The sequence below is a fragment of the Miscanthus floridulus genome, chromosome 8 (assembly GCF_019320115.1).
Source record: "Miscanthus floridulus cultivar M001 chromosome 8, ASM1932011v1, whole genome shotgun sequence".
NCBI classification, from domain to species: domain Eukaryota; kingdom Viridiplantae; phylum Streptophyta; class Magnoliopsida; order Poales; family Poaceae; genus Miscanthus; species Miscanthus floridulus.
Genome location: NC_089587.1, coordinates 43,601,117 through 43,625,953, shown reverse-complemented (window position 1 = coordinate 43,625,953; position 24,837 = coordinate 43,601,117). Strand labels below are relative to the sequence as shown.

The window sequence follows — 24,837 nt, the reverse complement described above, 5'->3', positions numbered from 1 at the left end:
TGTGATTTTTAAATTTCGACGCCTATAAACTAGTTTTCGGAACCATAGATTGTCTCAAATTGAAAAGTTTTGAATATTAAGTTTGTTCAACTCATCAAGATCTACAATCCTTATATAGGCCATTTTTTCATTTGAAAAAGTTATAGAATAAAAATACTATATTTTCTTTATTTTTATAGGTTCAACAAAAATTTCCTGTCATTTTAGTCAAAAAACCGAGAAAAAATTGAAACATTGACGTTACAATAATGTGATAATAAATTTCCTATCGAATAATATTAGTTTTATTAATTTTAAGTTACAAATATATTTTTGCATTAACAAAATACTTAGTATTAGTAACATTTATATTCTATATTCATAAAAGAAATTAAAAACTTTAGGTTACAAAATTTTCCTATTTACAATAAATAATTATTTAATCAATAGTATTTTTTAAAATAAATATTGCAAAGTATTAAAGTTGCTATAGAATTAATTAGTATTAAACAAGGAGAACAAAATCAAAATCCCAGGCATTTCCAATTACTTTGGCGGGCTGCCAAAATTTTCAGGCCTTCAGTCCTGGCCCAGGCCAGGAACCGGGACTAAAGATCCTTTAGTCCCGGCTGGTAAGCCGAGTCGGGACTAAAGGGTTGGGAGGACTTGCCCGCCTAAAAATACCTTTAGTCCCGGCTGGTAACACCAACCGGGACTAAAGATCCTTTAGTCCCGGCTGGTAAGCCGAGCCGGGACTAACCTTTAGTCCCGGCTCGGCTTACCAGCTGGGACTAAAGGGTCCCGGCCTATATATATCGAACGGTTTCTCTGTTCATCTTCTACTTTTTGATCTGCAACGTCGATCTCGTCTCTGCCGCGCCCGGCCGTGTCGAGCTCTGCCGCGCCGCCGTCGTCGTCTACCCCCACCCGGCCTTGTCGTCGAGCCCCGCCCGGCGGCCGTCGAGATCGTCTCCGCCGTACGTCGTCCTCGCGTGGCTCAGCTCGGCCCTGTGGCCGGCCAGCACGCCCGCCATGGCCATCCGCCCCTAGCCTGCTAGCTATAGCGCTCGGCCATACTTTTTAGATAGTTTTTTTAGGTAGTGTTTGATATATATGTTAGATTAAAATGTATGAAAATTTAATTAGTAGTTTATTCTTAGTTTTTAGATAGTTTTTGATATATGTTAATTAGATTTAAATGTATTAAAATTTAATTAGTACTTTATTTAGATAGTTTTTTAGATAGTTTTTTATTATAGTTTTTGATATATTTAGTAATTATTATTCTATCTCTCTCTATATATGTGTTAGGTTTAATTTTGATTTAGTAATTCTATCTATGTATATATGTTAGGTTTAATTAGATTTAGTAATTAATTCTATCTAGAGATTCTATATGTATATATATATATGTACTTAATTATTTCTATGTGTATATATACATGTACTTTATTATTTCCATGTGTTGAGAGAGAGAGAGAAAATTGTATCTAGAGAGACATTCTATGTGTTATCACATACATATCTAGAGATATATACATATGCACTTATTCTATGTGTTGAGAGAGAGAGAAAATTGTATCATTCTATGTGTATATATACATGTACTTATTTCCATGTTTTTGGATCGAAAGTGTTTTTGATTCGATTCCAAAGCCTATACCTTATTATTGTTTATCCTTATGAAATATTTTGTGTTATTATATTTAATTGGATTTAGTAATTCTATATGTGTTATCACATGTACTTATGTTATGTGCTATAGTAATTCTATTTATGTGTTATCTTGAAGATACAAATGGCTGCTCCGGATGATAACTTGAATGATGACATAATGGCGGATATTATCAATGTCGGCACCAATGCGGATGTAGATGACACGAGTCAGTACTTTGCTGATTATGAGGATATCCTAAATATCCCGGTGGTTGAAAATCAATAAATTGTCACGCAAGAAAATACTGGCGAGGTATATTCGATTATCTATCATCTCTTATAGATGCATGCGTACGTATATTTGTTGTTAATCATTGTGTTTCTACTCATGTAGCCGGTCTCTGGATCTACATCAACCACCGGCAAGAGTAGGAAAGTCCGATGGCCAAAAAAGCCATTAGAGGGCCATTTCATAATATCAGAATTCGACACCGACACCGGCAAACCATTGGGACCACATGCTCAGACATATGTGAATCAATGTGGGTTCATTGTAAGGGATAGGATCCCAGTTAGTGCTCATGAATGGAAGCATAAGATATCCGCTTCTAATGTTAGTTTTGTATCTGATCGTGACAAGAACCTAGCTTGGAGAGATATCACTCAGCATTTCACATTACAAGCAGATGATGCTTTGAAGGAGCTAGTGAGGGATTGGACAATGAAGAAGATGGCAACATTGTTCTAGAGTTGGAAGAAGACATTGTATAAAAAGTTTATCTTGAAGAATGAAACATCAAATTTCAATGCTAAGGCGTTTGTCAAGTTGGAGTCCCATTGGGATGACTTCGTACAATACAAGACATCTCAAGAGAGTGAGGAACGTGTGATGAGGAATCAGCAGAATGCCCGACAGAAGCAATACCATCATCGCATGGGATCAGGTGGTTATAGGAGTGATATTCCCAAGTGGCAGAACCTAGAAGTAGAGATTACTGCCAAGGGAATCATACCTAAAACAATAGAGAAGAACTGGCCTCAACGCGCGAAGAATTGGTTCTACGCTCATGGGGGAAGCATAGACCCAGACACTGGCAAGCTAATTTTCGGCCAAAAAATTGAGAGAGCAACATAGAGACTAGCTCGTGCTAGGAAAGAAGCTGATAGTGGTGTTTTCAAGCCCAACAGAGAAAATGATGAATTGACATATGCCCTAGAGAATCCCGAACACGGTGGTCGAACAAGAGGCTATGGGGCAGTTCCGTGGCTACAAGCATTCCTAGCAGACAAGGATACCTACAGAAGCCACCAGAGAAAGAAGGATGAGGAGGCAGACTGAATCCATGTATTGGAGCAATTTGTTAATGAGTCACGACAAGCATTGCTTGAATCACGTGAACGAGAAAAATCTCTTGAGGCAAGAATGCAGGAGGAGATCAAGAGGCAAGTGCAGCTAGCAATGAGTCAAATGCAATCGCAATCAATGCTGTGAGTCACCATTAGCCCCGTTGGTCAGATGAAAAGCAGTTGTGCTTCCACGGAGCTGCTAGTTATTCAAGGTGATGCTGGGTTGCGCTTCCCTGTTGATGACATTACCGAGCCTCTAACAACATGTGAGCTGCACATTCTAGATGGTAATAATGCATCAATCATGGTGGCTGTCGGGGTTGTATCTCCAATAGACCGAACGAAGACACCAAGAATCCATGGGTCAGTTATTCAACCTGGATATGCTAGCATCTCGGTCGATAGAGTGCTCAAAGGTTATAGCAATGTTCCTCTTGACATTGAAGGTGGTGATGGGGAAAAGACACTAGGAGAAGCAGAGAAGACATTTATTCAATGGCGCAAACGCTTCATCATCATTCCTGGGGCGCCACCGCTTCCCCTACCTCACCCTAGGTACGAATGAAAGTGAATGAAATATTATTTTCCATTAATTTTATATTGGCTTCAAAAATAATTGACCCACAACTTGTTTTTGTAGCAGGGTCTCCCCCTAGCCTAGCCCAATCATTCATTCACCATCTCATCACAGCGTTGCGGGGGGCGAGACGACTTCATCCCTATGGCGATCTCCAACTCCTACACCGGCCCCATCGCCTCCACAACGATCTTCAACTCCTACACCGGCCCCATCGCCTCCACAACGATCTCCAACGCCTCCACGCCGAACTCCAACACCGGCCTCATCGCCTCCACGCCGGTCTCCAACACCGCCCCACCCCTTCCACAGCGACACACTACAAAGACGTCTAAGGTCCCGGCGGCAAAGAAGACCCCAAAAAAAGAGTTATTTCTCAAGAAATACTTCCTGAAAAGACTGATGAGCAAATAGCAGCTGAAGAAGACAAAAAAGTGAAAGATTTTTTTATAGATATCCAAAAGTAGAGACAAGCGAAGCTTAAGGAGAAGTCGTACTTTTACATACCACGAGATCAGGTGAGGCAGAAGGTCGAAGCTCACAAGAAAAAGATGCTTGAAGTTCGTAAGCCTCCGCCACTATCAGACTATGACCGCTCCCTCATGAAGTCACATGATGCACATAAGAAAAGGAAAAGAGCATCAGGGAAGGATGTCCCACAGCTCGGACAACAGAAGCAACCAATGCAAAATCTTGTTGTTGCTAATGAATATGGTTCCAACATAGAAGTCTATCGACCAGACAACTCTGGAGAAGTGTCGGTTCAAGACCTTAATGCTTTTTTTGAACAAACTGGTTTAACCTTGGATCAATTGATGGGCAAAGCTCCAATCCAGAACCTGGAAGTTGATACCTGGAAGACTTATAAATTTAGTAAAAGTCTGTACAACCCTGCGGCTCTGAATGAATTAGGTACACAAATGTACTTGCTCAACAAGTGGTACATGCAGGCGTGTGGCAGGGGTGAGCAGTGGATCTTTGTTAGATTTAGAGACCATCATTACTTCCATGGCGATGACATCTTACATATTAGTTTCGAAGAATTGCATCAACTATACCACTTGGACGCTCTGGACAAATCAATCATTAGCTCCTTTTGTTTGTAAGTGATTCTTACTTTTATTTAATAAACTCACTTCCATGCGTACATGTATATAATTATCCTCACATGTAACTTATATTTATATACAGATTCCAGATGTCAGAGCTCCAAAGAATACAAGACACCAGTGTTGGCTTCATTGATCCTTATATCGTATTCAAAACCGATATTATTGTTAAGGAGCACTGGGTATCTGAAGCACAGACGAATATCATGAAATTCTTCGTGAAGCAGCACGACAAGACAACAATACTTTTCCCGTACAACTTTGAGTAAGTGTTAATAATAATGTAGTCTACACATTTTATGTAATATCAATACAACTTATATGCATGTACGTGTGTGTATAAACCAATGCAGGTTTCACTGGATACTCATTGTCATTGAGTTAAACTTAAGTCGGTTAGTAATCTTGGACTCATTGAGAAAAGAGCGGGCACTATACCAAGATATGATAGACATTATCCAGGGGTAATTTCGATCTCTCGCGCACAACTATTATTGAATAGACTTTGCCATAATTTATTAACGATCGTACATTATTGGTCGCATAGGGTTTGGAAAGAGTTTATTCGGCAACACCGCAAGGATTGCAAGGCACCACTTAATGTAGTTGAAATACCAGTAAGTTGTACTATATATACTTTCCCACGTGTTTAATTACTATATCGTACTTCAATTTACGTGTGAGATGATGAGAATAATCTTCTTCTCGTACAGTGGTGTTTGCAGCAGCAACCAGGTAATAACTTGTGTAGATACTATGTTTGTGAATTTATCACCACACACATAAGAACTCCTGAAGATGTCCTCAGAGTACGTATATATCAATTTTTTATTTATTTTTAAATGAATATATATATATATATATGTATTAATACTTTTCCTTTTATTTCAAATGCAAGACTGAATGGTTGAAACGAAGGGTCATGCAAAAAGACCATCTGAAAGCAGTTCAAGAGTCAATAGCAGGATATCTTCTAGAAAAAGGTGCTAAATCCCAACGGCGAGTTCTACTTTGATCCTAAGGAACTAATGATGTAAATTAAATGTTTATTGATATCGTTATTTTCGAGAACAAGATTATGAAAGTGTTGTATATATACATATATATCTATAATATATATAGTTTCATACTTTATTCGAATATAATAATGCTCGAGATGAGAATTAGATGTAATTATATGCTTACGTGTATTTATATTAGCAACGTAGAATACGTACATAAAAACATATTATATATTAAATAAATATGTGTAACTGAACTGAAAACAAATTAAACAAAAAAAAAAGAAAAAGAAAAGGAACCTTTAGTCCCGGTTGGGGTTACCAACCGGGACTAAAGGGTGCGGCCACGTATGCTCGGCTGGAGGGCCTTTAGTCCCGGTTGGTAACACCAACCGGGACTAAAGGTCCCTCTTTAGTCCCGGCTCGATGACCCGGGACTGAAGGTTCCACCTTTAGTCCCGGGATCATTGTCCCGGTGTGGTAACCGGGACTAAAGGCTGTTACCGCCCGGGACAACAAGTCCATCCTGTAGTAGTGAGCTAAGGAAACAAATACATTCGTTTGTTATCTTTTTCCCCTTTTGACTGAGGGACCTTCTGCTCCAGGTGATCTACTACAAGAAGGTCCACGAAGTGATCTTCATTGACAAGATCCCCAAGGCCCCATCGGGCAAGATATTGCGCAAGGAGCTAAGGAAGCAGCTTCAGTAGCAGCAACAAGTGGCGTGATTAAAAAAAACAGCATGTGCATTGTTCTATGCTTTATTTTATGATTTGTTCGGATGTCGACAAATGGAGGAAGAATTTTATCAGAGGCAAATAGAGGGTTTTATCTCTTGATGTGTAATGTATCTAGCTAAATGGTGAGGCAGGGAGGCTTTGATGGAATGTATATGGATATTGGATTTGCGAAGGTATATCATATTGAGGTGACAATTTTAATTAGTGTTTCTGGTCTAATCGATGGTGGTGGTGGCGCCGTGATGTGTCTACATAATGTTCATTTTCCTCTCAGACATAATTTTCATCATTGTAGATTAAAATCTAATACATTTTGCTCTATTTTTCATTCTATTATTCACAATAGCATATAGTGGCGAATGCAGTGTAGCCTAGCTGTTCAGATTTCTTGTGGTGAAATCTGTTCACCCACGTTCAAATCCTTTACTTAACTTAGCATGAGTGCTTGTCTTTTTTTTAAAAAAGAAAATTTATTCTAGGATTTACATGGTGTTTTGCTTCAACCAGTGGTAATGGAAATGGTAACTAAATCAGGTTACACTGTAATTAAAAGTGGGGTCAATCATTATGGTCTTTGTTTGGTTTTGGAATGTAACGGCATCAGATACAAAATTTGTACCAAATTACTATGATTTGACTATGCTCCGGGGAGCCTCTCAATCTGGCTGATTAGCGCCGGCATCGAACCAAACATGTGTTACGAGATTTCTTACCCTGCATAATGACAAAATGTCAAACCAAACACTAGCTTAATGGTGTTATTCATACGGGTGGGGGCAAAGTCTGTGCCTGCTAATGTTTCCTTATAAAAGTGACAAGTGATGAGAAATTCAGTAGGCGCCCATGGCCTAATGGATAAGGCGTCTGACTTCTACTCAGGCGATTGTGGGTTCGAGTCCCACTGGGCGTGAAAAGCAGTTTTTTTTTAAAAATAATTATTTTATTTTCCATTTTTAAAACGCCCATCAAGACTGAACTTTTGTTGACGTCGCAAGACCTTTGGCAATACACCTATAAAATCACATACGGATCCAAAACTGAGTACCAACAATGTGACGGGTCCAACCCATATATTAATTCACCGGTACATACAATCAGATCGACTGGAAACACAGCAAAGCATTAAGTAATTAGTTCATCGTCACTAACGATGCCTAAAACTAATCCATCGTACCATCAAGCTTAGGAACGGCACCCTCTGCATTAGAACAAGTCTGACGTTTTTTTTTTTGAAACGAAACCGGCAGGAGGGCTGTACAAACATATATAAAAGTGGACAAGAGAGTAAAAGCCCGACATGCCCCACCTCAGGTGGCCTCAAATCACATGCGCAATAATAAATTGGAGATATGCTTTGCTCCCGTCATTGCCCACAAGCCAGCCTCTTCCTTGATCTTCTGGAGGAGATGCATTGGTGCGGATTCTTTGCGCTCAAAGATTCTTGCATTTCTTTTATTCCACACCTCCCAACAAACAAGAATGATAATGGAGCGTAGTCCTCGCCTCGCCGTCAAAGGTGTTCGATCTAGGTTTTCCCACCAAGTTTGTATAGAGTCTCCTAGCACCCAGGCGGAAGGTCACAGGTGTTCGTTGCCTAGCCACATTGCAATGCCCTCCCAAATACGCCTAGTGTAACGACAGTCTTGACAGAGATGGACTCCAGATTCTTGACTGTGCCTGCAAAGAGGACACACACCATTATTTGGCCATGCTCACGCTTGTAGTCTATCGGTGGTCCGGATTCAGTTTTGGATGGCGAGCCACTCAAAGAACTTGCATTTTGGTGGCGCCCAGACTTCGTTTGAAATTGGTCGTCGTTGATCCAATGAATTGCGCGTGGTAGGCCGATCCTGTTGTGAATTTACCATCTGGCATGAAATTCCAAATGATGTTGTCTTCCCTGTCCGATTGGAGCTGAAAGTGGTTTAGGGCGTGCCAAAGCTGGACATACAACACAAAGTGTTGGGAAGTGAAACCTGCATGCTATAGGTCTATGTCCTTAATCCAGGCTCTGTTGTGCAAAGCTTCGTTGAGCGACTTGTTTTTATTTTTTGAAATTTGAAAGATATTTGGCGCTAGATCTTGGGGCCTTTGACCTTGGAGCCACGCGCTGCTCCACAAGGATGTTCTGCTACCGTCGCCAATTGTGATTGATGTTGCCGCAGCAAATAGGAGCCTATCATTCATGATGATAATGAACACTGTATAGCATCTAAAGGTTAACTGATGGCCTGAAACTTAAGTTGTCACAAGGCTGTTCGACTCCCAAAATCTGCTTCCCAGTCGACTCAATTGAGCTCACAAAGCCTGCAGTGTACTTTGAGGAGTTGTCAAATGCAGCTATCTTGGGGTGTGCATGGACCACACGAGGTATATCACGTTACGCTGGGGCCTAATGTAAATATCATCCTCTTTGCGGAGCTGTTGCACCAAGGCCCTGTTTAGTTGCACCCCAAAATGCCAAATTTTTCAAGATTTCCCGTCACATCGAATCTTTGGACGCATGCATGAAGCATTAAATATAAATAAAAAATAAAACTAATTACACAGTTTAGACGAAATCCACCAGACGAATCTTTTAAGCCTAATTAGACTATGATTGGACACTAATTGCCAAATAACAACGAAAATGCTACAATAGCATTTTGCCAAAAATTTTGACATCCAAACTGGCCCCAAGGAACTTGCGTAGAGTGAAGCGTACCTGCAGAGGGAACGGCATGAAAACTCATAGCATAGCAGTAAATATAATCCAGCATTACTTAAATAAATTATCACAATTAAGCACAATACTTTGCCCAAACTGGAACTGTAAGAACTTGTATTTCACCAAATTAAGCTACAGAATGCACCATGAGGAGAAGAAGCAAGAGTCAAATGAACTCCATGGGTACAGCAGAAAATACTGAGGTCTCCTATACTACACAAAGGAATGACCAGATCCATCATCATTTGCGGTGGTTCTAGCACAATTGTGTATATGAATCTGTTATATGTGGCATCGAGTACCAAATTAGGAAGAAGCAAGATGTTAAGGTGGAGTCAGAAACCAGTAGGGTCGGCCTATACAGAAGATCAGGTTTTGACGTCCTTATCTGTTCTGTTGAGTTAGTTATAGTCTGAGGCTTCGTTAGACTGTCCACAGTGTGAGCGGTGCCGAAAAAAATTTCAGTCTGACACAGAGCACCGATGCTTCAGCTCTCCAATTCTCACAGCTTGGGCACCGGTGCTTCACTGTGCTTGTGGACCCCGTGACACACCGTCGTAGCGGCCGCGGAGGCAGAGGCGAACGAGGAATAATAGTTTTTAACGTTTGAAGCACCGGTGAACGAACATGCATCGGTGCCCACTTTTTTTTCATCTCAGCACCGGCTACAACGTGGGCATCGGTGCTCAAATAGGAGAGAGAGTGTTTGGGCACCGCTAAAAAGCAACGCTGTGGCTAGTCTTACTTTCTTGTTTCGAGTATGAGATGGACAATTAGGGAGACAGCTGGCTATATATGATAGCTGTCATTATAATCCAGGTCAATCAATATTATAATGATACACAGGCCTCCTGCGTATTTGAGAAAAAATATATAAGAAATTTCAAATTACTTATATTTTTTTTTCATATTGGGACCACAACATTGTGGTGTGTGATAGGAGTACAGGACTGCAAAATTTACATTGAATGGACGCTGAAGACGCTCTGGACTACTGCATCTCCACCTCACCTGTTCACTCCATCCTACTGACCCTCCTCTGGCACATATGGGAGGTGCGTAACTGGTCTTCTGGTATGCAACGTTTGTTGTGTCAGGTGAATAATCTCATCGCCTTGCAACGACCTAGACATCTGGTCTCATCAGACAGAAGGGAGCTATCGGCTGTTGGAGATGGTTCCTAAGTGCCTGTAACTCCCAACACGGGCATGGCTAACTTTGACGGCTTGGCCACACTTTAGGACGCCCCCCACCCCACCCCACACACACCCCCATCTCGCACAACCATTTGATACTAGGAACACAAAAACAGTTTCAGTATAATCAGATTCTTTATACACACAAAAACAGTTTCAGTATAATCAGATTCTTTATACACACAAAAATAGTTTCAATATAATCAGATTCTTGATAACAAGAAAATATTCTCGAGCAAACTAAACTCGACAGGACCATAACAAAACTCTGTGCAGCAAAAGATGCCAAACTAGCCATCTTTTGATCCTCTTTGAAAAGTTTTTTTATGCCAAGAAAAATACTAAATTCATCAGTGAAGCCTAAAAAATATAATGACTCATTCATAAGTGACATACCCAGCATCAGATCCCTCAGCCTTGAGCTCAATTGCACACAGAGTTCCTAATGAGACCACTCTTTTCACATTCAGTAGTGACGATGTCACACCCAATTTTAAGGATAAAATTGAATGCATAAAGCTCATGTGTGCCTAGGGATCAGTCACACACATAAGTCAACAAATTATATAAAGTATCATCATGGTGTATCTTACAACACGATTAATAACAACACATAGTCTTACACAACACAGCGGAAAATAAAATGATAACTCTCTCGTGGAACTCCATCACAGGGAAGGTCAGCTGGTTGACCACAAGCCTAATAATCCTCAGGAAACTCCTCATACACGTTGTCATCTGTTACCCATCCAGGATTTTTATCCAAATATAGAAAGTAAACAAGCGTAAGTACTTCCCGTACTTAACAAGATAACATGGGGTTATGTAGCTCAAAAAGGATGACACTGGTTTACTGCAGTTAGCACTTTTAGTAAGTCAAGATTTTATTATCAAGTATTATCAAGTTATGCTTAAGCTCCCATTTATACCCACATAATCAGATATCAGAATCATTTGCATCATATTATCATCGTATACCATCATAAATGAACCACAATGAGTAACCAATTATTCTATGAGTTTTCCAGGTCGCTCGTGACCTTGAGCACGGCTATTATAACAGTTTGTAACCCTCTGCAGAGGTGGTGCACATTCACCGCGAGTCGTGATTCCCATATGTCCGGGTTAATTACTCCCATATCACTGCCAATGTGAGCGGGCATGGTACACTATGAAGCCATTTCATAGGTTTCTCTAACAAGTTAGGCCCGCTCGGTTTCCTCGGTAGGCAGATGTAGGAACCCCCCTTTCCTATGGCACATATCCATCACGGCTATACACATAGGAACAGAGGCAGTCCTATACCCAACGTGGCAAGCCCCTTTTGCGCCATAAAGGTAACCTCTAACAAGCTAGAAAAGATCCTATTACCGAGCTAAAGTCAGAGCCATATGACTCTCACGGTTGCACTGTCAGACCTAGCTTTTGCCGACAGATAAGTCCTTATGGAGGGCCGAGAGCAACATGATCGAAAGTAATTTGCTCCTTCGCCCTATGGATCAGTTGTTATAAAGCATGTTTTACCTTTAGTTCCATAGAACCATTAACCATTGTGTAGACCATGTTCAGTTAAAGCGCTGCAATCTACCCATATGCAATTAACCCAAAGGAGTCAAGGGAACATATCATCAAATAACTAGGATGTCCTTATGGTTATCAAAGTTAGACACATGCACATGAGTGAATGATTAAAGTGAATAGGACATCAAGGTAGGCCCATGCTATACTTGCCTTGGTTAGCAAACTCCTACTGATCATGCTGGTCGTCAAAGTACTCCTGGTCACCAACGTTCTCCTCACCGTCTGAACACGACCAACACAGCAACATACAACATTCCAGGAGCATTCATGCAAAGCAAACAATACTATAGTTAGAACAGTACACCAACAGTATAGAAAACAAATTAAAATGTTTATGAAAAGAATCTACGTCTCGCTACGATCACGGCAACGCGAAGTTCACAAAAAACGGAGCTAATATGCGAAAGTTATGATTTAAATGGGATTTCCTATAGCAATTTATTTAATTAAATCTAACCATGAAATTGAAAAGTTGCAAACATGATTAACAGTGGTATTAATAAGTAGAGAACTTAATTGTGAACCTAACGCGATTTGAACGGGTCAATTCGGAGCTAAAACGACGATTCTATGAGCAAAACAGTGCAATGGCATTTCTGTAAATATCGAAAACGTATTTTGGACTAAAATAGTGTATTTTGCGTTTTCAAAAGGGGAAAGCGTACTCTGGAAATTGTGCTATGGACGGCGGGTTCTATTTGTCCAAACTCAAGGGACTCTTTAGCAAAATCACCCGCGAAGGGGTATCGGTCACTCAGAGCTGTTGATCAAGCAACGGACAGCTCGGATTAGAGAGGGGAAGAGACAGAAAGGAAGGCACCGGCCGGAACAGTGCGGCTACGGTGGTGCAGCCATTGCCGGCGGTGAGGAGGTCACCGACGTGCGCGGAACTTGGCCTATGGGCCACGGTTTGAAGAACTGAGGGCACCGGGAGATGATGGGGGTGAAGGGGACCTCGGCCAGGCCGATACGGCAACCGAGGCGGCGGTCGCCATGGCTGGCGGCCGGGAGCTATCGGGCGCACGCGAAAACGGTCATACAAGCCATGAAAATCGAAAATAATGGCATGGGGAGGTAGAGAGAAGCAAGGGGGCGCGGCCGAGGCGGCTGTCGCCATGGCCGGCGGCCGGGAGCTATCGGGCGCACGCGAAAACAGTCATACAAGCCATGAAAATCGAAAATAACGGCATGGGGAGGTAGAGAGTGTAACAACCCAAAAATCCACACACCAAAAATACCAACTACAAAATTTTTCTTAAAACTCCCATGTGTTGATGAGTGTCATGTGTAGAAACCCAACCTAAGAGATGCATTAGGTCTAACCCCAACCCAAGTTAACCCATAAGCATGGCATGTCATTAGTTAATTGTGTTTATTTAAATTCTAACAAATAAAGTGTTGCATACATTGATTATTCGAAATATGATTTGGATTTCCATTTGAGTTATGATATGCTTAACAACTCCAATGAATATGGTGCACCAATTTGGAATCCAAATTTAAAAATCAAATTTGAATTCAAATCAAGGAAGTAGAAAAAGAAAACAGAAAAGAAAAGAAAAGTGGAGAAGGCCTCGCAGCCCAGGTCTGCTCGGCCTGCTCGGCCCACGCCAACCAGGCAGCCCAACCGGCCTGCCAACTCCCTTCCCATCTTCCCAGCATGCGCGCTTGGCCCACGAGCCGGCCCAGCAAGCCCGCGCGCCCTCCGCTCGCCTGCTGCCGCTGCCACGCGGGCCCCGCATGTCAGCCCTCCTGTTCATCTTCTCCACGCCACGCTCAACCGCCCGCGCGACCAAGAGCCGACCGTAGTGGCAGGGGCAGGCCAGGGGGTCACGCCCGGGGCATGACCCTGTCCCCCTTGCGCCACGCCCACGCAACCCCGCACCACCGTCTAATGCGGTGCACACACCTCCACCGCACGATGCCAGCCGCCATGGGAGGCATGGTGCTCGGCTATAAAGCCAGCCCGCACGCCGCTCATGCCCGGTGCCTTAGCCTCTCCCTCAGCCTCCGCCGCCGCTTGGTGGCCCAGCAGCCGCACCGCACCGAGAGTAGAGGGCAGAGAAGGAGATCGTGAGAGGAGGATCGGAGCCCCCGTGCGCTGCCAAAGTCGCCGGAGCCGAGGGTGACGCCGTTGTCGTCATCACGGTCGTGGGTCGGCACTGCACGGCTTCCGGAGCTACACGGCCACAACTCGTCACTGCACCGCCATCCCCTCTTCCACAACACCTACTATGAGCCCCCGGTTCTTCCCCTGCTCACAGCCAGACCTTGCTACTCCGGCCATGGCGCTCCATACCGTGAGCGCGTAGGCCAAGGCCATCTCCGGTCTCAAGGCACACAAGCACAGCACACTCACGCGCACACCGCGACCACCTCTGAGCCCTTGGACGCTGTAGACCCTCCAAGCCCCACGGACGCCAAAGCAGAGCACTCGCTCGCCACGCTCACAACGCCACCGTCGTGGTGTGGCCACCGCTGGAGCATCCGACCACCTCCGAGCACCCGACCACCTCCGAGAACCAGACCACCTCCGAGCACCAGACCACCTCTGAGCACCAGACCACTGGCCAGAACCGCCGACCACCACGGCTAGTACCGCTGGGAGCGCCTGGTGCCTCCCCGACTCGCCCGCCCTGTTCGCTAGAGCCATGGGAAACACCCACGACCACGCCGTGACCACCCCGCTAGAGCCCCGTAGTTCACCATGTGCCTCGCCGTTGTCACCATGTCGCCGTGGCCACCGAGGAGCCCCTACCGGCCACCTGGAAGCACGAAGCCCTGCCTTGAGCCCTGGACACCCACGCCGCGTCCTCGTGGAGCCGTAGGAGCTTACACGCCCCATCAGGGCGCTTCACCGTGGCAGTAGCCACCTCACCAGCGCCGCCGTCGTGCCTGGAAGGCTGCCGCCATGGCCGGCACACCACGGGACCCCGCACGCCATGGTAACCCCACCAATGAAGACGCCGAGGCTCGGCGGAGCTTCCACCCACGTTAATTGCACACCAGCGCCGCCACGGAGGCTCACCAGCGAGCACGCCGCCGGTGGGAGCACAGCCACGGGAGAAAACAGGGGAGACTCCCCTTGTCAGCCGTCCACGCCTGCACTCGGTGCACGTGAGCCGAGCCGAGAGAAAAGACGGTGGACTCAGTCCACCATGGACCCTGTCTTAGGTCCATGGACCGTGAACCTACGACCACCATGAACCACGCATCGTGAGCCAACACTATGGATGAAGCCCAGTGGAAGCCCACGGCTATGACGTGGCAGCGTCACAGCTTGCCACGTGGCGGGCCAAGCCCAGCCCAGATCTAGCCCTATCCAAACCCAGTCAAGACCCGGCCCGCATTGACCGTTGACCGGTCAACATTGACCGTTGACCTGGCCCCACATGTTAGTAGCACAGACGCTCTGGACCCACATGTCAGACGCTGACGTCATGATGACGTCACGCAGAACCCACATGTTAGAAGACAACGTAGCCGGGGTGACATCATGCTGACGTCACGGTGATGTCAGCTGCTGACGTCAGCAGCCCTGGCCTCACACGTCAGTGACCCTGACCGTTGACCGTAGACCGTAGACTGTTGACCATTGACTCGCTGTTGACTGACGTTGACTTTGACCGGACCCACATGTCAGTGACCCAATAGCCCCTAGACCCACCTGTCGGAACTGACGACGTTGATGACGTCATGCTGACGTCAGCTGGACCCCACCTGTCAGCTCGAAACAGTGACGATGACATCATGCTGACGTCATCATGCCACGTGGACCAGTCACACCGTGACATGTGTCAGCCCAGGAGTAATTCAGCCTTTTTCCATTTTCAGAAATGAATTAAACTTCGGAAATTCATAACTAAATCATACGACCTCAGAAAAATACAAAACCAGGACCAAAATTCATCTAAAATCGAGCTCTACGCAATGAACCCATGTTTGAGTGAATTTGGCTCCTTTGAATTTTCATTGCTTCTTTGTGCTATCCTATAGACGTTGCTAACGCGACTATAATGCGATCATTTGTAGACTCGGAGGAGAACCAGACAGACGAGGATCGTGAGTACCGTGAGGAGTACGGAGACGACTACACTGAAGGTGTTACATCCCACCTAATCTCATAGCACCTATTACGCATGGCTAATGTAGAATTGCTATTGCTTTACTTTGCTGTTATAATCAAACTATGATAGGACTTGCATGGTAGTATGCTTACTTGATAGCCTTTACCTTGACGCAACCTTACCCCTGCATACCCTGCTATTAGGCTAGACACACGCTTACTGCTATATATTTCATTACTTATACTTCTACTACGCGTATACTACATGTGTGGTGGAAACTGGTGTTATCGGGACTATGGGGAGAGTGCTGCGTGTGTGACTTGGGTGTGTGGAGGGTGAGGGTTGTGTTGACCAAGTTGGAGTATACGACGAGCTTAGGGCAAGTCTTGCCATGGGGTGCTACCTGGGCACCCCTAGAAATGGATACCTGTGGTGGGTAAATGGTATATGAGGTGGTCCTGGGTGTGAACCTGTGATGGGAGGAGCCCGGGATGGAGGTGCTGTGGTGGCACGGTAATTGGAAACCCTGATGGAGACATTCTGGCTTGGTCAACCCTAAGGACTTACTAGTACTCAGATTCACTGGGAAGTCTTACGTACCACTCGCCCTATATGGTGCGGGACTGTCGAACTACTTGGTAGGATATTGCCACTACTGCTAGGTTGATAGCGGATAGTGTAAGGAGGTACAGGGCGCGGAGGATTTCCCCCACACCCTTCCGAGACTTCATGGAGACCTTGTGGACCCGGCTCATGACTCACAGTTTCAGCCACCCCAGACTAGACTTGGGGTGTACCAGGGCTGAATGGTAGAGTGGCATTATCCTAGGCTAGCAAGCGGCCGGAATCAGCCTAGTTGACGACGGTCAGCGAGGAAGGCGGATCTTATGGTTATGTGAAACCTCTGCAGAGTGGATGGTTGATCGATCGATACATATGCCAACTCGTCAGCTATGGACCTTTCTTGGGATTCGCTTAAACTAGATAGTGAGATGAGTCCTTCTCTTCTTCCCCTGGGAGTGAGTGTTCGGTCATAGCTAGGGGCTACGGGCCTTGAGATAGTGCCGAGAGGGAGTTGGCCTGTCGACTGAGCGATGGTATGGTTATGGTATGGTGATGATGTGGAGATGGTGGTATATCGATCCCTGGATCGAAACCTGGCTCTGGAAATGGGAATGGGGTGGATGGTGTGTGGGAATGGTACTGAAACTTGACTATACTTTTATATACTTGATATGCTAAAAAACATAGGAAACCCCAGCCTTATAGGTTCCCTTGAATATATCCAACTTGCATCCAATTTCCACAAAGCAATGCTCATAGGGTTGGGAGTGGCCAGTACAAATCGTACTGATAAATTTTGGCACACAGGTTCTGCTGAGGAGTATAGCTCCGAGGAGTTTGACGGATGAGGGGTTCGTGCCTACGCTCGAGTTTGGCGATCTTAACTTCAAGCTGTTCTGAATGAATGCTACTTTTGATTCCGCCAATACGGCGATGTAATAATTTAAGTAATTCTGCACTATTTGTACTATGATATTATCGTTGTATGGATGTGATATTCGACTAGAATTTGGGTAATATGACCTTCTACGGTCTTATTACACTACGATGCTGTGGATTTCCCTTCGCGGAAATCGGGGCCGCTTCAATTGGTATCAGAGCCATACTTGACCATAGGACAAAACCCTTAGAAATGGATGATAGAATAGGACGTGGACAACCCTTCTTTCGGTTATATATCGACCCTGCATTTACTTTTATGCAAGGCTTATCTATTATTGACACGCTAACACCTATTCCTTAAAACATGTAGATGGCACGAACGTCGACTGACCGCCTCTAGGACCGCTACCTCTGGACCACGCCAAGCTTACCTTCGACCTACGTGAGCTCGGGGGTTTTGCATAGACCCTCTGTCGAGTTCTCATCATGTTAGGTGTCCCCGACGAGCTTGTCAAGGTCACCTGCACCGGGAAGCCAGCTCAGGAAGGAGGAATCGAAGGACCGATTGTCACCTCAGTCGAGTTCCCAGCTAGCACTACCTTGCCTTATGTCCCAGCTTTCATCGAGTTGACTATAGAGGACACAGTCAAGGAGGGACTGCAGGCTATCTCACACAAGGCACTTCGCAGAGTGATGAGGGACCACTACGAGCAGCTGAAGATGATAGAGTTCCGTCTATTTCCCTAGGCCCTCGACCTCAGCCTTACCCCCAGTGAGCAGAGTTTTGCAGCAGGCAGAGATATCCTTGCCGAGGAGGATAGATGCCTTCGTGTCTTAGCTATTCACCTATTGGAGCAGGACAGGTACGTGACCCAGCTAGAGCAGAGGAGATGTCAGGACCAGGCCCTTCAGTGGGAGCACTAGGAGCGAGACTCGCAGGGAGCATAGGAGCGGGCTAGTCTACTGGAGACAGTTGCCAAGCTACAGGATGAGCTCAACCATCGTGAAGAAGCCCACAGAGCCAAGGTCGCTGACTTACAGGACAAAGCAGCCGACCTAGGCAACAGGAACTGCTACCTCGACAGCAAGGTCTTGGAGTTGCAGAGAGAGTTGGATGACAAGAAGGCCGAGTTCAACCGTAGAGGAGACAGAGAGAGATCCAAGGGGATAGATATGCTGAAGATCCAATCTCGGAACAAGACCATGACTCAAGAGCTAGAGGAGTTCAGGAAGAAGGCCGTTCGCAACCAGGGTCACCTGATCGAGGCACTCAGGCAGACCGAGTACCTATAGGACAAGTGTGAGAGGACATGGCAGGCTTGGCAGAAGTCTGACAGGAAGCGCCTTAGGGAGATGAAGGGTATGTGGAATCAGCTACCCAAGGAGATTCGTAGCACGACGAAGCCTAGGATAGAGGAGTTTGAGTTAGCCCCGACTAGCCTCAACCTAGACGCCTGCCCTACCCTACCTGGAGCCAAGCCTACTGAGGAGCTCACCGAGGCCTTGAAGTACGTGTCCCGACTTCACAAGTCTGATGAGGAGATCGAGATCGAGAACAGTCGTATCCCAGCTGCGGTGTGCGAGTTGGAGTAGACGACCCTGCATGGTCATGAGTTATGTCAGTAGTTTCCATGAGTTGTACCCCATGATGTACCCCTTATGAGATGTATTATGAGACATTATGCGTAGTACGATTCTCGCACGTCTTCTAGTGTAGCTACTGGAGATGATGCCATGTAATAAAACCCATGTAATGAATGATTTGGATCTTATTGCATCTTATGGATCTTATCGCTTCTTTGTAATGAGTGTTGGATAGTATAAATGTTTTCTTTAAATCATTAAAAATCAGGTAATCATATTGAATAATAAGCACTTATGACACAAGCACTAGATTCCTATGATTCATGTTGTAGAAGCCGAACCACTGATCTAATCGCCTGATGAACCGTGGACGTGCGCCCATCCCTGAACCAGTCGAACCAAATGGGGGGCGTGGTGGCAACAACCATGGCCGTGGCCGTGGCCATGGACGTGGACGTGGAGGGATACCCTTCCACCTAGAGAATACCCCACCACCTGAGGAGAACATTCCACCACCACCACCACCGAACCTGGCAGAAGTGATGGCACAACAGACCCAACTTCTTGCAGCTCTTGTTGAAGGAGCAAACTATCGCTAGGGAGGTTAGCAGAATGACTTCCAAAGGAAGCTGGAAATATTTTTGAAGCTAAGGCCACCTACCTATGATGGCACCGACCCTGACCCGCTTGTAGCCAATGACTGGCTCAAGGAGATGGAGAAGAAGCTTGACCTCACTACTTTCACCGATGATGAGTGTGTTGGAGCAGCCTCACACCAGCTCACAGGTGCAGCACACGCCTGGTGGGATAGTTTCAGTGATTCCCATGAGGACCCGGCCAACATCTCATGGGATGAGTTCGCCGAAGCATTCACTAAGTATCACATTCCCAAGGGTATCATGGAGGCCAAAGCTGAGGAGTTCCACAACATCAAGATGGGAAAAGACAGGGTGACTGAGTACACTACTCGCTTCACCAATCTTCTTTGCTATGCACCTTCCTATGTTGTGAACTCTAAGAAGGAGAAGCTATACTATTACCGTAAGGGACTTAACCCGCATATCAAACTGAAGTTTGGCGGTATTGAGAGTAACACGTTGCATGCTCTGGTGGATCGCTGCATCCAGATTGAGAAGGACCACGCTGAAGCTAGAGAAGAGTACAAGGAGAGGAAGCATAAGCCTAAGGAGTCTCTCCACGGTCGTGATCGCAAGAGGTTCCGCAGAAATGCACCATCCAGGGAACGCTCTCGCCACAACAGGGATGACAACCCTGGATCGAGTAGGGGTAGTGGAGGCTACACCGCCAAATACTCCTGCCCTGCTCAGGATCGTTACACCCAGGACCGTTATGCTCAGGACCGCAACACTCAGGACCGTTTCAACCGTTCCCGCTCAGCGAATGAATGCCCAGCACAGAACCGCTCCGCACCAAGCACTGGAAACTAGAAGGCACCCGCGCCAACCCCTACAGGCGGTATGCCTTTCACCTGCTTTGCTTGTGGCCAACCAGGTCACAAAGCCGCTGAATGCCCTCAGAACTCAGCTGCTCAGAAGTCTCAGTTCAAGGGATCTGCTACCCGTGGACGTCTCAACCATCTGGACGCCGAAGAAGCACAAGCTGCCCCTGACGTTGTGTATGGTATGTTTTTAGTTAACGACAATACTGCATCAGTTCTATTTGACTCTGGAGCAACTTGTTCTTACATATCATCCAAGTTTGCACGAGAACATGACCTATCTATAACCCCACGTGGAAAGCCTATCATCACCAGTTCACCTTTAGGAGACCTAAAGTGCACCCACATCTGTAAGAGAGTGAGTCTTACCATTGAGGGTCTTATCTTTAAAGCTGACCTAACCCTATTACCTTCCACTAACCTAGATGTCATCTTAGGCATGGATTGGCTAACCCTTCACCGAGGTATCATATCATGTTCACCTAGATATGTCCAAGTGACCCACCCATCAGGCCAAGTCATTAGATGTGAACCCCAGTCCGGAAAGTCCACCTCTATCTTGTGTGCCCTTAAAGCCAGTTTAGAATTACAGAGAGAGGAGAAGACAGTTCATGATGTGCTAGACTATCCCGATGTATTCCTTGAAGAATTACCGGGTATGCCACCAGATCGTGATGTAGAGTTCATCATTGATCTCTTGCCGGGAACAGGACCCATTGCCAAGAGACCCTATCGCATGTCAGTTGATGAACTGGCTGAGCTCAAGAAATAGCTTGATGAGCTCATCTCAAAGGGATATATCAGACCCAGTGCTTCACCCTAGGGATCCCCTGTTCTGTTTGTCAAGAAGAAGGACGGCTCAATGAGAATGTGTATTGATTACCAGAACTTGAACGCAGTCACCATCAAGAACAAGTACCCCCTACCAAGAATTGATGATTTGCTTGATCAGCTTTGAGGTGCCAAGTATTTCTCTAAGATTGATCTCAGATCTGGCTATCATCAGATGAAGATTCAAGAGAGTGACATCCCGAAGATAGCTTTTGTGACTAGGTATGGGTAGTTTGAGTTCACCGTGGTGTCCTTTGGACTCACGAATGCTCCCGCATACTTCATGAACATGATGAATAAGGTTTTCATGGATGAACTGGATAAGTTCGTGGTGGTATTCATTGATGACATCCTTGTCTATTCACACACCGCGGAAGATCACGAACATCATCTGAGAACGGTGCTTGAGAAACTAGCCCAACATCAGCTCTACGCAAAGTTCAGCAAATGTGAGTTCTGGCTACAGGAAGTTGCCTTCTTAGGCCATGTATTATCAGCTGAAGGAGTCATAGTTGACCCAGCCAAGATTGAAGCCGTGAAAGAGTGGGATCAACCCCGCAATGTGATAGAAGTCAGAAGTTTCTTGGGATTGGTCGGATATTATCGCTGATTCATTGAGAACTTCTCTAAGATAGCCCGTCCAATGACCAACCTTCTAAAGAAGACTAAGGAGTTTGAATGGATGCCCACGTGCGAACAAAGCTTCCAGGAATTGAAACAGAAGCTTACCACAACTACTGTGCTAGCATTGCCTGATATCAGCAAAGAATTCGTGGTCTATTGTGATGCATCCTGTCAAGGACTTGGTTGTGTACTGATGCAAGATGGAAGAGTGATAGCATATGCGTCTCGATAGTTGAAAGAACACGAGAACCATTACCCAACCCATGATCTTGAATTAGCAGCAGTTGTGCATGCCTTGAAGATTTGGAGACACTACTTGATAGGCAACAAGTGTGATATCTACACCGATCATAAGAGCTTGAAGTACTTTTTCACTCAGGAAGATCTAAATATGAGGCAACGCCGATGGCTTGAGTTGATCAAGGACTATGACCTAGAAATTCACTATCATCCAGGAAAAGCTAATGTAGTCGCAGATGCTCTCAGTCGCAAGAGTTACTGTCACGCCTTGATCATTAAATCCGTACCACCTGAGCTCAAGGAAGAGATTGATGATTTCCAACTTGAGATACTACCGCATGACTTGTTGAATGAGCTCCGCATATAGTATGATCTCACAGATCGCATCCGTCAAGCTCAGAAAAGTTGTGAAGAGATTGAATATCTTCGTGGTCTGATGAAACTAGGCTACAAGACCAACCACCAGGAAGATGAACAAGGAACCATCTGGTTCAAGAACAGAATCTATGTTCCATCTGACCCATTACTACGAGAGGAAATTCTGTCAGAAGCTCACGATTCCAAGTACTATATTCACCCTGGAGGTTCAAAGATGTATCAAGACTTGAAGAAACACTTCTGGTGGAAAGGCATGAAGACAGACATTGCAGGACATGTGGCACGTTGTGACACCTGCAATAGAGTCAAGGCTAAACATCAAAGGCCTGCAGGTTTGCTAAAGCCTCTTGACGTTCCCGAGTGGAAATGGGAGAGCATATCTATGGATTTCATAGTTGGATTGCCCCGATCACAGAAAGGCAATGATTCCATCTGGGTGATTATTGACCGTTTGACCAAGATTGCTCACTTTGTACCAGTTAAGACCAAGACCAATGCAGAAAAATTAGCAGATCTATATGTTGAGCATATTCTCAGACTGCATGGAGCCCCCTCTAGTATCGTATCTGATCGTGGCCCTCAGTTTGTGTCCCGATTCTGGGAAGCTCTGCACAAGTCCATTGGAACCAAACTTGATTTCAGTACCGCTTATCACCCACAGATAGATGGATAGACAGAATGAGTAAATCAGATCTTAGAAGACATGCTTTGCGCTAGTGTACTGAATTATGGCTCTGATTGGGAGAAATGCCTACCTTATGCAGAGTTCTCTCATAGCAACAGCTACCAAGCCAGTATCAAGATGTCGCCATTTGAAGCTCTATATGGCAGGCCTTGTAAGACACCTTTGATGTGGTCCCAACCGGGAGAAAGATCATTCTTTGACTCCGCTAAGATTCAAGATGCAGAAGGAGTTGCGCAAGTAAAGGAGAACTTGAGAATTGCTCAAAGTCAATACAAGAGCTATGCTGACAAAAGGTGAAGAGAACTTGAGTTCAATGCGGGAGACTTCGTCTATCTCAAGGTATCCCTGCTACATGGAACTGTCAGATTCCATGCGAAAGGAAAGCTTACCCCTAGATTTGTTGGCCCATACAAGATTTGCAAGAGGATTGGAAAGCTCGCCTACAAACTTGAGCTACCCGAGGAATTGATGGGTGTACACCCCGTATTCCATGTCTCACAGCTACGCAAGTGCTTGAGAGTGCCCGATGAAGTAGTTCCAACTGATACACTTGACATTCAAGATACACTCGAGTATAAAGAACATCCTATCAGAATTCTGGGCAGAGATACCAAAGAGACCCGAAGCAAGACTATTCCTATGTGCAAGATCCAATGGAGCAACCACACCGAGAGAGAAGCAACATGGGAGAAAGAGTCTAACCTCCGGCTATACTATCCTTATCTCTTCGAAGAGTACGTTACGCTTTAATCTTGGGGACGAGATTCTGTTAAGGGGGTAGGACTATAACAACCCAAAAATCCACACACCAAAAATACCAACTACAAAATTTTTCTTAAAACTCCCATGTGTTGATGAGTGTCATGTGTAGAAACCCAACCTAAGAGATGCATTAGGTCTAACCCAACCCAAGTTAACCCATAAGCATGGCATGTCATTAGTTAATTGTGTTTATTTAAATTCTAACAAATAAAGTGTTGCATACATTGATTATTCGAAATATGATTTGGATTTCCATTTGAGTTATGATATGCTTAACAACTCCAATGAATATGGTGCACCAATTTGGAATCCGAATTTAAAAATCAAATTTGAATTCAAATCAAGGAAGTAGAAAAAGAAAACAGAAAAGAAAAGAAAAGTGGAGAAGGCCTCGCAGCCCAGGCCTGCTCGGCCCGCGCCAACTAGCTAGCCCAACCGGCCTGCCAACTCCTGTCCTGTCTTCCCAGCACGCGCGCTCGACCCACGAGCCAGCCCAGCAAGCCCGCGCGCCCTTCGCTCGCCTGCTGCCGCTGCCATGCGGGCCCCGCATGTCAGCCCTCCTGTTCATCTTCTCCACGCCACGCTCAACCGCCCGCGCGACCAAGACCCGACCGTGGTGGTAGGGGCGGGCCAGGGGGTCACGCCCGGGGCATGACCCTGTCCCCCTTGCGCCGTGCCCATGCAACCCCGCACCACCATCTGATGCAGTGCACACGCCTCCACCACACGATGCCAGCCACCATGGGAGGCATGGTGCTCGGCTATAAAGCCAGCCCACACGCCGCTCATGCTCGATGCCTTAGCCTCTCCCTCAGCCTCCGCCGCCGCTTGGTGGCCCAGCAGCCGCACCACACCGAGAGTAGAGGGC

General features: G+C 45.6%; 1 non-coding gene and 1 pseudogene across 1 annotated transcript; one reads left to right on the top strand and one right to left on the bottom strand.

The window, feature by feature from the left end:
* Positions 1–7,246: 7,246 nt before the first annotated feature.
* On the top strand, positions 7,247–7,319 carry TRNAR-UCU (transfer RNA arginine (anticodon UCU)). The gene has a single exon. It is a non-coding gene; the product is annotated as a tRNA-Arg (tRNA).
* A 1,378-nt stretch (positions 7,320–8,697) lies between these two features.
* Positions 8,698–24,837, bottom strand: part of LOC136471799 (bifunctional dethiobiotin synthetase/7,8-diamino-pelargonic acid aminotransferase, mitochondrial-like) — a 48,310-nt pseudogene continuing 32,170 nt past the window's right edge.